This window comes from Alosa pseudoharengus, unplaced genomic scaffold (genome assembly GCF_046254945.1).
Source record: "Alosa pseudoharengus isolate Yale_2024_CS ecotype anadromous, Long Island Sound unplaced genomic scaffold, YU_APseudo_1.1 YU_APseudo_1.1_scf_12, whole genome shotgun sequence".
In the NCBI taxonomy this organism is placed as follows: Eukaryota; Metazoa; Chordata; class Actinopteri; order Clupeiformes; family Clupeidae; genus Alosa; species Alosa pseudoharengus.
In genome coordinates, this window is record NW_027468587.1 from 21025329 (window position 1) to 21038433 (window position 13105).

Here is a 13105-nt window from a genome sequence, read left to right on the forward strand (position 1 = left end):
ACAGTGTATTAGCAGTTATCTCATACAATAAGTAGAATAATGTAGGCTATGTAGATGTAGCAGTAACATTATAATAGTAGAAATAATAATATAGATATATGCAGTGTATTAACAGAATATAATAAAACAGAATAAATATGGATATTCAATAGACAAATATATAACAGATATGTACATAACATACAGCTATGTGCAGTGTGGAAACAGTGTCATTGTAGTGCAGAAACAACATTATAAGAGTAGTAAGAATAAGTCTATGTGCAGGATGAATAGTATAAAGATCAGTAGAATAACTATGTATAAATGTAATTACAGTAGGCCTATGTACATTTGTAAATAAATAAAAAACTATGGGTGAGAGGGATAAATTAATTTGATTTAATCGTAAAAGTAAATTGCATTCAATTAAATTGCAATTAAAAATCTTTCCAGTAGGCTTTAATGTCACGCAAAAAGTACAACCAAAGCTGAGCTTGATCAACTAGAACCCAGACCTTAAACCTATACTGAACTCTTACATCTCAGATAAGTGGCAATCTGAATGGGATTAATGTACCAACAACAAGCAAGGAATGTGAATTTTGGCACATTTTCATGATCCACTGGGTCGTTATGGGCCACACAAAATACGGTGTTGCTAAAATTACTCCTATTGTGGCTATTAGAGACATGCGTTCATGAGTATCCAGCTACATTCAATGAGTTAAGTAAAATACATTCACACACAAAAAAAAACCCCATCACTAATGTTGTGGACATTCCTTTATTCTGAGATACATCAATAGGCTCTCAAAACAATCCTAAACAGACATAAGGTCTTTATAGAGCAAATCCATATAGATTATTTGTCAAATAAACCAGTAAAACAGAATTAGGGGATGGAATATATAACATTCACACTCATAGCTCATATTTCTAAAATAAATCAGTGAAAAAGTATCCTGACAAACAAGCAGCATTTTAATGCCTTAGTCATATTTCATAATTTCAAATTTTTCTCTAGGTTACCTGATAGCCCAGTTTGAGAGGTGCAAGACGCGTGACATTATTTATTTTTGCAGCCAATCACTGCTTTTGTTTTATTTTATTGATTTGATTTTAGTCATAGAAGCTAAATTCGAAGGCAGGCCACAGGTAAAAGCCAACGAACCGCATTCATTGAATAGAGCTTTTGAGGTATTGCCACTGCTCCAACACTGAAAGGCACTGTTAGAATGCTTGGATCAAGCCAGGTTCAGCATAGCGTATGTCACTGTCTGCTCACGTTGGTGACCGGACCAGGGCAAGCACACTTTCGCAGTTCCCGCCGGAAATGCAGTCTAGTTTTGTTTTGAAAACTTATGGCATCTTTGTCCCTCCATACAACACGTTACTTCATATCCCAGGCCTATAGGTGGCACTGTTTCTTTACAGAAATTGACCAAAGCTTGCGCTGTATACAAACAGACAGAATAGGCTACGACGAAATGGCTAGTGCAAGGAAACCAGAATTGTTTGTGTGGACTTATAGTGAACTGTCAACTGTAGTCAACTGTAAAACTAATAAACTTAATTTTTACGGTTTGTGAAGGGTGCAGTCCCATCCTTTATTTGGCTAACTCAGGTACAAATAATCTCCTTTACTTTCTTTGGTTGTAGGATAGTCCGCGATTCACATTAGTTTTGGTTATCACCGCAAGTGCAAAGGCGTACCCAAGTTCTAGGCTATTCCGTCGCCACATTTATAATATTGCTATAATACCTTTGTTAGTAACAGTCGATATTTTTGCTTGCATCAAATCGCGCATTGGCATTTAGTGCGCATCTATATAGCTTAACATGAGTTCTAAGCGTCTTTGTATGTTCACATCTGACTTCACTATGCATTTATTTATGTTGTAAGACATGTAAAATAAATTAATGACACCGGCACTACGCACAAATTAATGTAAACTTACACCGCACTTCCCTAATAACTTAAGTTCTCTCGCGTCACAAATGCATAAAAAACACCGGGGAAAAGTGTTCAGTCCACCAAGTCATAAGCTATCGGCGCAGCATCAGTTGTGATATTTTCATATTTATCCTACGGAGTGTAATCGAAGGTAATGTCATGTATGAAAACTAGTATTGTTAGGCAATACTAGGGCAGCTGAGGTGTGGCGATTAGCCTACATCATCGATACCAATTAGGATGTGCAGGTTTCGCTGTCCAAACGAATTCAAAAGGGCTACGGTTTCAGATTTTTCCACTCTGTTTCGGGCAGTGCGTTTACAGGATTAGTTTGGACGCTCGGGCAAGACTAAGCAAAAACTCAGTGTTTAACCCAAAAAGCGTCTCCGTGTGGACGGGCCCTGAGTAGGCCTAGGCTAAATCAGATGAGCTGCTGTAGGCTATAGCCTACTCTCCTACGTTTTTACCTTTAGTGACGTCAGCGATCTCAGGTGAGAAAGGTGCGGAAATGCAGGGTTAGGCTTAATGGCTGCCAGAATTTGACGTCGAGTGAAGACGTTACTTGTGCTGTGTTTATTGAAATTAAGGGGACTTGTGGCGTCTGTTTTTGTGTGGGATGCTCAGAGCAGTTTCTCGCTGCAAAGGAAATTCCCCAAGCAGGAAAAGCAACTTTTGGCCAGAGTTAGGCTATCGTAGGTCATGTTAATATCACGGTAGCCTACTCACAAGTTTTGGAATGAAATTGTCCCTTTGTGTCGTTTTATTGTAAATATTTCTGAAAGCTACAGACAGTTTCTGGTTCATAGTCCACAAAGCCACGCGCGTCAGGAACTTTGGCTGAAGTTTGATGTGATATTTCTGGGAGAGTTGCGCCTGAGGTGCAAGTGAACGTAGCCTATACTGCTGTCTGTAGCATACTTGGCTGCAGCCTACAAGAAAGACAAAAAGGAAATCTATTTGGTAAGTAACTTTTTTATTTCATTAGTCTACTCCACTGTCTAATGAGGGTTGCCTACGGTTATTGAAAAAAGCGCATATGTACAGAACAAGCAAACTTGTGCATTGGGGGCTGTAACTAAAGTTAGCCTACTTGAAAAAAAAAATAGTGAAAGGGGCGCACCTCCATTAGTGTAAAACAAGAAGACGTCATAGGTTTTAAAATTGTTGGAGTAGCCTACCATCATGCGCATTCCAGTGAAGAGATTTTGGGCGCGAGTCAGTCCCTTAATCTCTAAGGAAAGCTATATTTACCATCTCTTTGCTGCTTAACGAATTATTTTACGAGGGCAAAATACTGTATGGCTTTGGCTGCGGGAGCGTACCTATGTTCCCCGGGTCCTACCCCGCTATTTGTATGTTCCCCGCCTTGTATCTGACCACGGAAATTGCATGAGATATGCTTGCGAGTGCACATTTCGTGCACAAACGGTAGCAAAGTGTATTTTTCTATCAATGTTGCTTGCCGTAGCACACCAGGTAGACCACACATACGCGCACGGTGCAATATTGACACAAGCCAGAAGGGCGATTTTCCTAACTTCCACGTTGAGTATAGCGGAGTAAAAGAATAGATGAAGAACATTTTTCATAACATAGGCCTACAATGGTTTTACTTGTGCTTCTTTACTGAATATAACGAGTTCAAAGTTAACATTCTAGGTAACTTCGCATTGTCCGCTTCAGCACTAAATTGAGGACAGCAAAGTACACGAGCTGCACCTCTCACAGAAGAAACGCGCTACAACTACATGCCTTTTTAAGTTGATATTTCATTGGTTTTGTTCATTTTTCCGTTCGCTGGCACCCTGCAGGGGGGACTGCGCGTTGCTCCGAAGCCCCTTTGGTCTGACTCGTCAATAATCCAAAAATGTCCCTTTGGGTCTACAGCCATAGTTGGGGGCCAAGCAGCGAAGCTGCGAAGGCACCCATTGTGTTTCTATGTTTTCTTATTGGGGGCCAAGCAGCGAAGCTGCGAAGGCACCCATTGTGTTTCTATGATTTCTTACTATTATTGGGGGCCAAGCAGCGAAGCTGCGAAGGCACCCATTGTGTTTCTATCTTTTCCTACTATTATTATTATTATTACACATCTTTCCTCTGCCATTGAAGTCTATGGCAGCCCATAGAACCGTCTGGTGAAAAGTTGTGAAATTTGGCACTGTAATTAGGCAGAGTCCCATGATTAATTTCACCAAGTTTCAAGTCCGCACCACGAGCGCTCTAGCGCCACCAACAGGCCAAAGTTGGACATGCGTTCACGCATGTATCTTCTGACCCGTTGGCCCGATTTTAAAAATTGAGGTACCATTGGAATCCTTGGACCAGGCCGAGTTCAACGCACCCTATGGCGTCGTTTTCCGCCATGATGGATTTTCCGCCATATTGGATTTTAGTGAAAGTGAAACTAATTTTTCACAGGTCACAAATTTTGTCCGATCGACACCAAACTTGACATACATGATCTTCAGACCAAGCCTCACAAAAGTTGTGGTATTTTGTCTCCGGAACTATAACCGTTCATCCATAATATACAATTGAAATTTGCGGCGAAGCCGCCAAACAGGAAGTGAGCTCATATCTCAGCAACCCTTGCATGTATCAATGCCAAACTTGGTGGATAGACTCAGGACCCAATCAGAGGGAAGCTCAAACAATTTGGTGACCTTTGACCTCTAGGGGGCGCTGTAATTAAGAAACATGCCTTTTGGCCTGTAGTTGCTGTTGTGTTTAGAATTAAATTGCACTAATGATGTCTGGTAATACTGTTCGAGTTCCTTAGTTCGACCCAAGCCAACTTGTGATGTCATCGTAATTGATTCGGCCGCCATATTGGATTTAATCAAAAACACGTACAAGTTTTCGCAGGTCACAAATTTCAGCGGATCCTGACCAAAATTGGCAGAGACCATCTTCAGACCATGCCTGATGAGTGCATTGATTTCTGGAACAATTGAAAGAAGTATTGGCCTGTACCAGCCAATTGAAATTTGCGGCGAAGCCGCCAAACAGGAAGTGATTTCATATCTCAGCAACGCTTTCATGTATCAAAACCAAACTTAGTACATGTACCTCCGACCCCATCGGGAGGACGCTCAAGAAATTTGGTGACATTTGACCTCTAGGGGGCTCCGTAATTGACAAAAATGCATTTTGGCCAGTAGTTGCTGATGCGCATTATTTTGCAATGGAAGTCAATGGCCGCCCATAGAACCGTCTGGTAAAAAGTTATACAATTTTGCACACTAATTGGGGACAGTCCAATAATTCATTTCACCAAGTTTCATGACGGCACCTCAAGCGCTCTAGCGCCACCAACAGGCCAAAGTTGGATTTGTGTTCACGGACGTAACTTTTGACCTGTTGACCCGAATGGCAAAATGAGGTATCATTGGAATCCTTGGGCCAAGCCGAGTTCAACACACCCTATGACGTCAATTTTTGACCTCTCTGTTTAAATCACAGCAAGTGTGATCATATGTCAGTCAATCTTTTATTTTTGATGTGAAACTGATGACAGCAAGTTCCATCCAGTTCATTCTAATGTGTGCGTGCAAGGGTGGGACGGGGTGGGATGGGCAGGGGCGGTTGCGGCGGTGGACTGGCTGGGGGAGGGGGCGCCGACACTCAGCCCTGGTTCAGCCCCACAAAATCAGCTATGTTTTGATGTGAAACTTGACCTTGTAACTCAGCCAATCTTGGGTTGTATGGCATGGAACTTGCTGTGACTGCTTAAGCCTACATGTCTGATGCAACGGCATTGACTTACATGGCAAATCTGGCCTGCTGAACTGCCTGCTTGGCCCCCTCATTGCTGCTTGCAGCTATATTTGGGGGCCAAGCAGCGAAGCTGCGAAGGCACCCATTGTGTTTCTATGATTTCTTACTATTATTATTATTATTATTAAACATCTTTCCTCTGCCATTGGAGTCTATGGCAGCCCATAGAACCGTCTGGTAAAAAGTTGTGAAATTTGGCACACTGATTGGGGACAGTCCCATGATTAATTTCACCAAGTTTCATGTTGGCACCTTGACCACTCTAGCGCCACCAACAGGCCAAAGTTGGACTTACGTTCACGCACGTAACTTTTGACCCGTATGCCCGATTGTCACAAATGAGGTATCGTTGGAATCCTTGGACCAAGCCTAGTTCAACGCACCCTATGACGTCATTTTCCGCCATGATTGATTTTCCGCCATTTTGGATTTCATCAAAATCACTTAAAATGTATCAGGGGTCACATATTTTGTCCAATCGACACCAAACTTCACAGATATCATCTACAAACCATGCCTCATTAATGCATTGCTTTTTGTCTCCGGAACTAAAACCGTTCGCGCGTAACAGCCAATCGAAATTTGTGGCGAAGCCGCCAAACAGGAAGTGAGCTCATATCTCAGCAACCCATTGATCTATCATAACCAAACTAAGTACATGAACTCAGGACCCAATCAGGGGGACGCTCAAGAAATCTGGTGACCTTTGACCTCTAGGGGGCGCTGTAATTAAAAAACATGCCTTTTGACCTGTAACTGCAGTTGTGCTTAGAATTAAAACGCACTAGTGGTGTCTGGTAATACTGTTGGAGGTCCTAAGGCCGACCCAAGCCAACTTGTGATGTCATCGTAATTGATTCGTCCGCCATATTGGATTTAATCAAAAACACGTACAAGTTTTCGCAGGTCACAAATTTCAGCGGATCCTCACCAAAATAGGCAGAGACCATCTTCAGACCATAACCTATCAATATATTGCTTTCTGGAACAATTGACAAAAGCATTCGCCCGTAACAGCCAATCGAATTTGGTGGCGAAGCCGCCAAACAGGAAGTGAGCTCATCTCAGCAACCCTGCCATGTATCATAACCAAACTTACTACATGGATTCATGACCCCATTAGGAGGACGCTCAAAAACGTTGCTGACCTTTGACCTGTACTGGGTGCTGCAATTAGCAATATTGCATTTTGATCTGTAGTTGCTGATGTGTTTTATTGATCTTTTATTTTTTGATGTGAAACTGATGACAACATGTTCCATACAGTTCATTCTAATGCGTGCGTGTGTGCAAGGGCGGAGCGGGGTGGGGCGGGGCAGGACGGGGTGGGACGGGCAGAGGTGATTAGGTGGGGGGGGCTGGCTGGCGGAGGCGGTGGCAATACTCAGCCCTGTTTCAGCCCTGTTTCAGCCCTGTTGATCCCGGGTGTCTGCTGAGTTCTATCTTGTCACCGTGGCTACTCCGGCCTAACTGCTTGGCCCCCTCATTGCTGCTTGCAGCTATATTTGGGGGCCAAGCAGCGAAGCTGCGAAGGCACCCATTGTGTTTCTATGATTTCTTACTATTATTATTATTATTATTAAACATCTTTCCTCTGCCATTGGAGTCTATGGCAGCCCATAGAACCGTCTGGTAAAAAGTTGTGAAATTTGGCACACTGATTGGGGACAGTCCCATGATTAATTTCACCAAGTTTCATGTTGGCACCTTGACCACTCTAGCGCCACCAACAGGCCAAAGTTGGACTTACGTTCACGCACGTAACTTTTGACCCGTATGCCCGATTGTCACAAATGAGGTATCGTTGGAATCCTTGGACCAAGCCTAGTTCAACGCACCCTATGACGTCATTTTCCGCCATGATTGATTTTCCGCCATTTTGGATTTCATCAAAATCACTTAAAATGTATCAGGGGTCACATATTTTGTCCAATCGACACCAAACTTCACAGATATCATCTACAAACCATGCCTCATTAATGCATTGCTTTTTGTCTCCGGAACTAAAACCGTTCGCGCGTAACAGCCAATCGAAATTTGTGGCGAAGCCGCCAAACAGGAAGTGAGCTCATATCTCAGCAACCCATTGATCTATCATAACCAAACTAAGTACATGAACTCAGGACCCAATCAGGGGGACGCTCAAGAAATCTGGTGACCTTTGACCTCTAGGGGGCGCTGTAATTAAAAAACATGCCTTTTGACCTGTAACTGCAGTTGTGCTTAGAATTAAAACGCACTAGTGGTGTCTGGTAATACTGTTGGAGGTCCTAAGGCCGACCCAAGCCAACTTGTGATGTCATCGTAATTGATTCGTCCGCCATATTGGATTTAATCAAAAACACGTACAAGTTTTCGCAGGTCACAAATTTCAGCGGATCCTCACCAAAATAGGCAGAGACCATCTTCAGACCATAACCTATCAATATATTGCTTTCTGGAACAATTGACAAAAGCATTCGCCCGTAACAGCCAATCGAATTTGGTGGCGAAGCCGCCAAACAGGAAGTGAGCTCATCTCAGCAACCCTGCCATGTATCATAACCAAACTTACTACATGGATTCATGACCCCATTAGGAGGACGCTCAAAAACGTTGCTGACCTTTGACCTGTACTGGGTGCTGCAATTAGCAATATTGCATTTTGATCTGTAGTTGCTGATGTGTTTTATTGATCTTTTATTTTTTGATGTGAAACTGATGACAACATGTTCCATACAGTTCATTCTAATGCGTGCGTGTGTGCAAGGGCGGAGCGGGGTGGGGCGGGGCAGGACGGGGTGGGACGGGCAGAGGTGATTAGGTGGGGGGGGCTGGCTGGCGGAGGCGGTGGCAATACTCAGCCCTGTTTCAGCCCTGTTTCAGCCCTGTTGATCCCGGGTGTCTGCTGAGTTCTATCTTGTCACCGTGGCTACTCCGGCCTAACTGCTTGGCCCCCTCATTGCTGCTTGCAGCTATATTTGGGGGCCAAGCAGCGAAGCTGCGAAGGCACCCATTGTGTTTCTATCTTTTCCTATTATTATTATTATTACACATCTTTCCTCTGCCATTGAAGTCTATGGCAGCCCATAGAACCGTCTGGTGAAAAGTTGTGAAATTTGGCACACTAGTTAGGCTGAGGCCCATGATTAATTTCACCAAGTTTCATGTCCGCACCCCGAGCGCTCTAGCGCCACCAACAGGCCAAAGTTGTACATGCGTTCACGCACGTAACTTTTGACCCGTATGCCCGATTGTCAAAAATGAGGTATCGTTGGAATCCTTGGACCAAGCCGAGTTCAACGCACCCTATGACGTCATTTTCCGCCATGATGGATTTTCCGCCATTTTGGATTTCATCAAAATCACTTAAAACGTATCAGAGGTCACAAATTTTGTCCGATCGACACCAAACTTCACAGATATCATCGACAGACCATGCCTCATTAATGCATTGCTTTTTGTCTTCGGAACTATAACCGTTCACCCGTAATATCCAATCGAAATTTGCGGCGAAGCCGCCAAACAGGAAGTGAGCTCATATCTCAGCAACCCATTGATCTATCATAACCAAACTAAGTACATAGACTCAGGACCCAATCAAGGGGACGCTCAAAAAATCTGGTGACCTTTGACCTCTAGGGGGCGCTGTAATTTAGGAACATGCCTTTTAGCCTGTAGCTGCTGTTGTGCTTAGAATTAAAACGCACTAGTGGTGTCTGATAATACTGTTGGAGTTCCTTAGGACGACCCAAGCCAACTTGTGATGTCATCGTAATTGATTCGGCCGCCATATTGGATTTAATCAAAAACACATACAAGTTTTTGCAGGTCACAAACTTCAGTGGATCCTGACCAGAATTGGCAGAGACCATCTTCAGACCATGCCTGATGAGTGCATTGATTTCTGGAACAATTGAAAGAAGCATTGGTTTGTACCAGCCAATCGAAATTTGCGGCGAAGCCGCCAAACAGGAAGTGATTTCATATCTCAGCAACGCTTTCATGTATCAAAACCAAACTTAGTACATGTACCTCCGACCCCATCGGGAGGACGCTCAAGAAATTTGGTGACATTTGACCTCTAGGGGGCTCCGTAATTGACAAAAATACATTTTGGCCAGTAGTTGCTGATGCGCATTATTTTGCAATGGAAGTCAATGGCAGCCCATAGAACCGTCTGGTAAAAAGTTATACAATTTTGCACACTAATTGGGGACAGTCCAATAATTCATTTCACCAAGTTTCATGCCGGCACCTCAAGCGCTCTAGCGCCACCAACAGGCCAAAGTTGGATTTGTGTTCACGGACGTAACTTTTGACCTGTTGACCCGAATGGCAAAATGAGGTATCATTGAAATCCTTGGGCCAAGCCGAGTTCAACACACCCTATGACGTCAATTTTTGACCTCTATGTTTAAATCACAGCAAGTGTGATCATATCTCAGTCAATCTTTTATTTTTGATGTGAAACTGATGACAGCAAGTTCCATCCAGTTCATTCTAAAGCGTGCGTGCAAGGGTGGGGCGGGGTGGGATGGGCAGGGGCGGTTGCGGTTGCGGCGGTGGGCTGGCTGGGGGAGGAGGTGGCGACACTCAGCCCTGGTTCAGCTCCACAAAATCAGTTATGTTTTGATGTGAAACTTGACCTTGTAACTCAGCCAATCTAGGGTTGTATGGCATGGAACTTGCTGTGACTGCTTAAGGCTATATGTCTGATGCAACGGCATTGACTTACATGACAAATCTGGCCTGCTGAACTGCCTGCTTGGCCCCCACATTGCTGCTTGCAGCTATATTTGGGGGCCAAGCAGCGAAGCTGCGAAGGCACCCATTGTGTTTCTCTTTGTTCTTATTGGGGGCCAAGCAGCGAAGCTGCGAAGGCACCCATTGTGTTTCTATGATTTCTTATTGGGGGCCAAGCAGCGAAGCTGCGAAGGCACCCATTGTGTTTCTATTTTTTCTTATTATTATTATTATTATTCCTCTGCCATTGAAGTCAATGGCAGCCCATAGAACCGTCTGGTGAAAAGTTCTGAAATTTGGCACAGTGATTGGAGACAGTCCAATGATTAATTTCACCAAGTTTCATGTCGGCACCTCTAGCGCTCTAGCGCCACCAACAGACCAAAGTTGGACTTGCGTTCATGCACGTAACTTCTGACCCATTGACCCGATTGTCAAAAATGAGGTACTGTTAGAATCCTTGGACCAAGCAGAGTTCAACGCACCCTATGACGTCATTTTCCGCCATGATGGATTTTCCGCCATTTTGGATTTAATCAAAAACACTAAAAAGTTTTCACAGGTCACAAATTTTGTCCAATCGACACCAAACCTGACACACATGATCTTCAGACCAAGCCTCACAAAAGATACTCCTTTTCGTCTTCGGAACTAAAACCGTTTGCCCATAACAGCCAATCAAAAATAACGGCGAAGCCGCCAAACAGGAAGTGAGCTCATATCTCAGCAACCCATTAATCTATCATAACCAAACTTTGTACATGGACTCAGGACCCAATCAGGGGGACGCTCAAGAAATCTGGTGACCTTTGACCTCTAGGGGGCGCTGTAATTTAGAAATATGCCTTTTGGCCTGTAGCTGATGTTGTGCTTAGAATTAAAACACACTAGTGGTGTCTGGTAATACTGTTGGCGGTCCTTAGGCCGACCCAAGCCATCTTGTGATATCATCGTAATTGATTCGGCCGCCATATTGGATTTAATCAAAAACACGTACAAGTTTTCGCAGGTCACAAATTTCAGCGGATCCTCACCAAAATTGGCAGAGACCATCTTCAGACCATGCCTTATCAGTGTATTTTTTTCTGAAACAATTCATAGAAGCGTTCGCCTGTAACAGCCAATCAAAATTTGCGGCGAAGCCGCCAAACAGTAAGTGAGCTCATATCTCAGCAACCCTGCAATGTACCATGACCAAACTTACTAGATGGATTCATGACCCCATTAGGAGGATGCTCAAAAACTTTGGTGACCTTTGACCTGTAGTGGGTGCTGCAATTAGCAATATTGCATTTTGATCTGTAGTTGCTGATGTGTTTTATTGATCTTTTATTTTTTGATGTGAAACTGATGACAAGATGTTCCATCCAGTTCATTCTAATGCGTGCATGCGTGCAGGGGCGGGACGGGGCAGGACGGGGTGGGACGGGCAGGGTTGATTAGGTGGGGGGGCTGGCTGGCGGTGGCAATGGCAATACTCAGCCCTGTTTCAGCCCTACAAAATCAGCTATGTTTTGATATGACACTTGTTGAAAGTGTTGATCGCGGGTGTCTGCTGAGTTCTATCTTGTCACCGTGGCTACTCCGGCCTATTCTGCTTGGCCCCCTCATTGCTGCTTGCAGCTATATTTGGGGGCCAAGCAGCGAAGCTGCGAGGCAACCCTTAGTGATTCTATGAATTCTTATTATTATTATTTAACATCTTTCCTCCGCCATGGGAGTCTATGGCAGCCCATAGAACCGTCTGGTCAAAAGTTGTGAAATTTGGCACACTGATTGGGGACACTCCAATATTTTATTTCACCAAGTTTCATGCCTCCCTGTCGAACCCTCTAGCGCCACCAACAGGCCAAAGTTGGACATGCGTTCACGCACGTAACTTTTGACCCGTTGACCCGATTGTCAAAAATGTGGTATCGTTGGAATCCTTTGACCAAGCCGAGTTCAACGCACCCTATGACGTCAATTTCCGCCATGATGGATTTTCCGCCATTTTGGATTTTGTCAAAAACCTTTAAAAAGTTTCACGCCTCACATAGTTTGTCCGATTTTCACGAAACTTAGCACATAACATCTTCAGACCAAGCCGCACAAAAGTTATCGATTTTTATCTTCGGAACTAAAACTGTTTGCCCGTAACAGCCAAACGAAATATGCGGCGAAGCCGCCAAACAGGAAGTGAGCTCATATCTCAGCAACCCTTTCATCTGTCATAACCAAACTTAGTTCATAGACTTATAACCCCATCAGTAGGGCACTCAAAAAATCTGGTGACCTTTGACCTCTAGGGGGCGCTGTAATTAAGAAATATGCCTTTTGGCCTGTAGCTGCTATTGTGCTTAGAATTAAAACGCACTAGTGGTGTCTGGTAATACTGTTGGAAGTCCTTAGGCCGACCCAAGCCAACTTGTGATGTCATCGTAATTGATTCGGCCGCCATATTGGATTTAATAAAAAACATGAATAAATATTCACATGTCACAAATTTCAGCTGATCCTCACCAAAATTGGCAGAGACCATCTTCAGACCATGCCTTATCAGTGTATTTTTTTCTGGAACAATTGACCAAAGCGTTTGCCTGTAACAACCAATAGAAATTTGCGGCGAAGCCGCCAAACAGGAAGTGAGCTCATATCTCAGCAATGCTTTCATGTATCAAAACCAAACTT

General features: G+C 43.8%; 1 protein-coding gene across 1 annotated transcript in view; it reads left to right on the top strand.

Annotated features, from left to right (window-relative positions):
* The first annotated feature begins 2416 nt into the window (after window positions 1-2416).
* Window positions 2417-13105, top strand: part of rhbdl2 (rhomboid, veinlet-like 2 (Drosophila)) — a 76747-nt gene continuing 66058 nt past the window's right edge. Inside the window, exon 1 of the mRNA XM_076280456.1 lies at window positions 2417-2893. The gene's annotated coding sequence lies outside the window, so the exon portion shown is untranslated. The remainder of the gene's footprint in view (window positions 2894-13105) is intronic.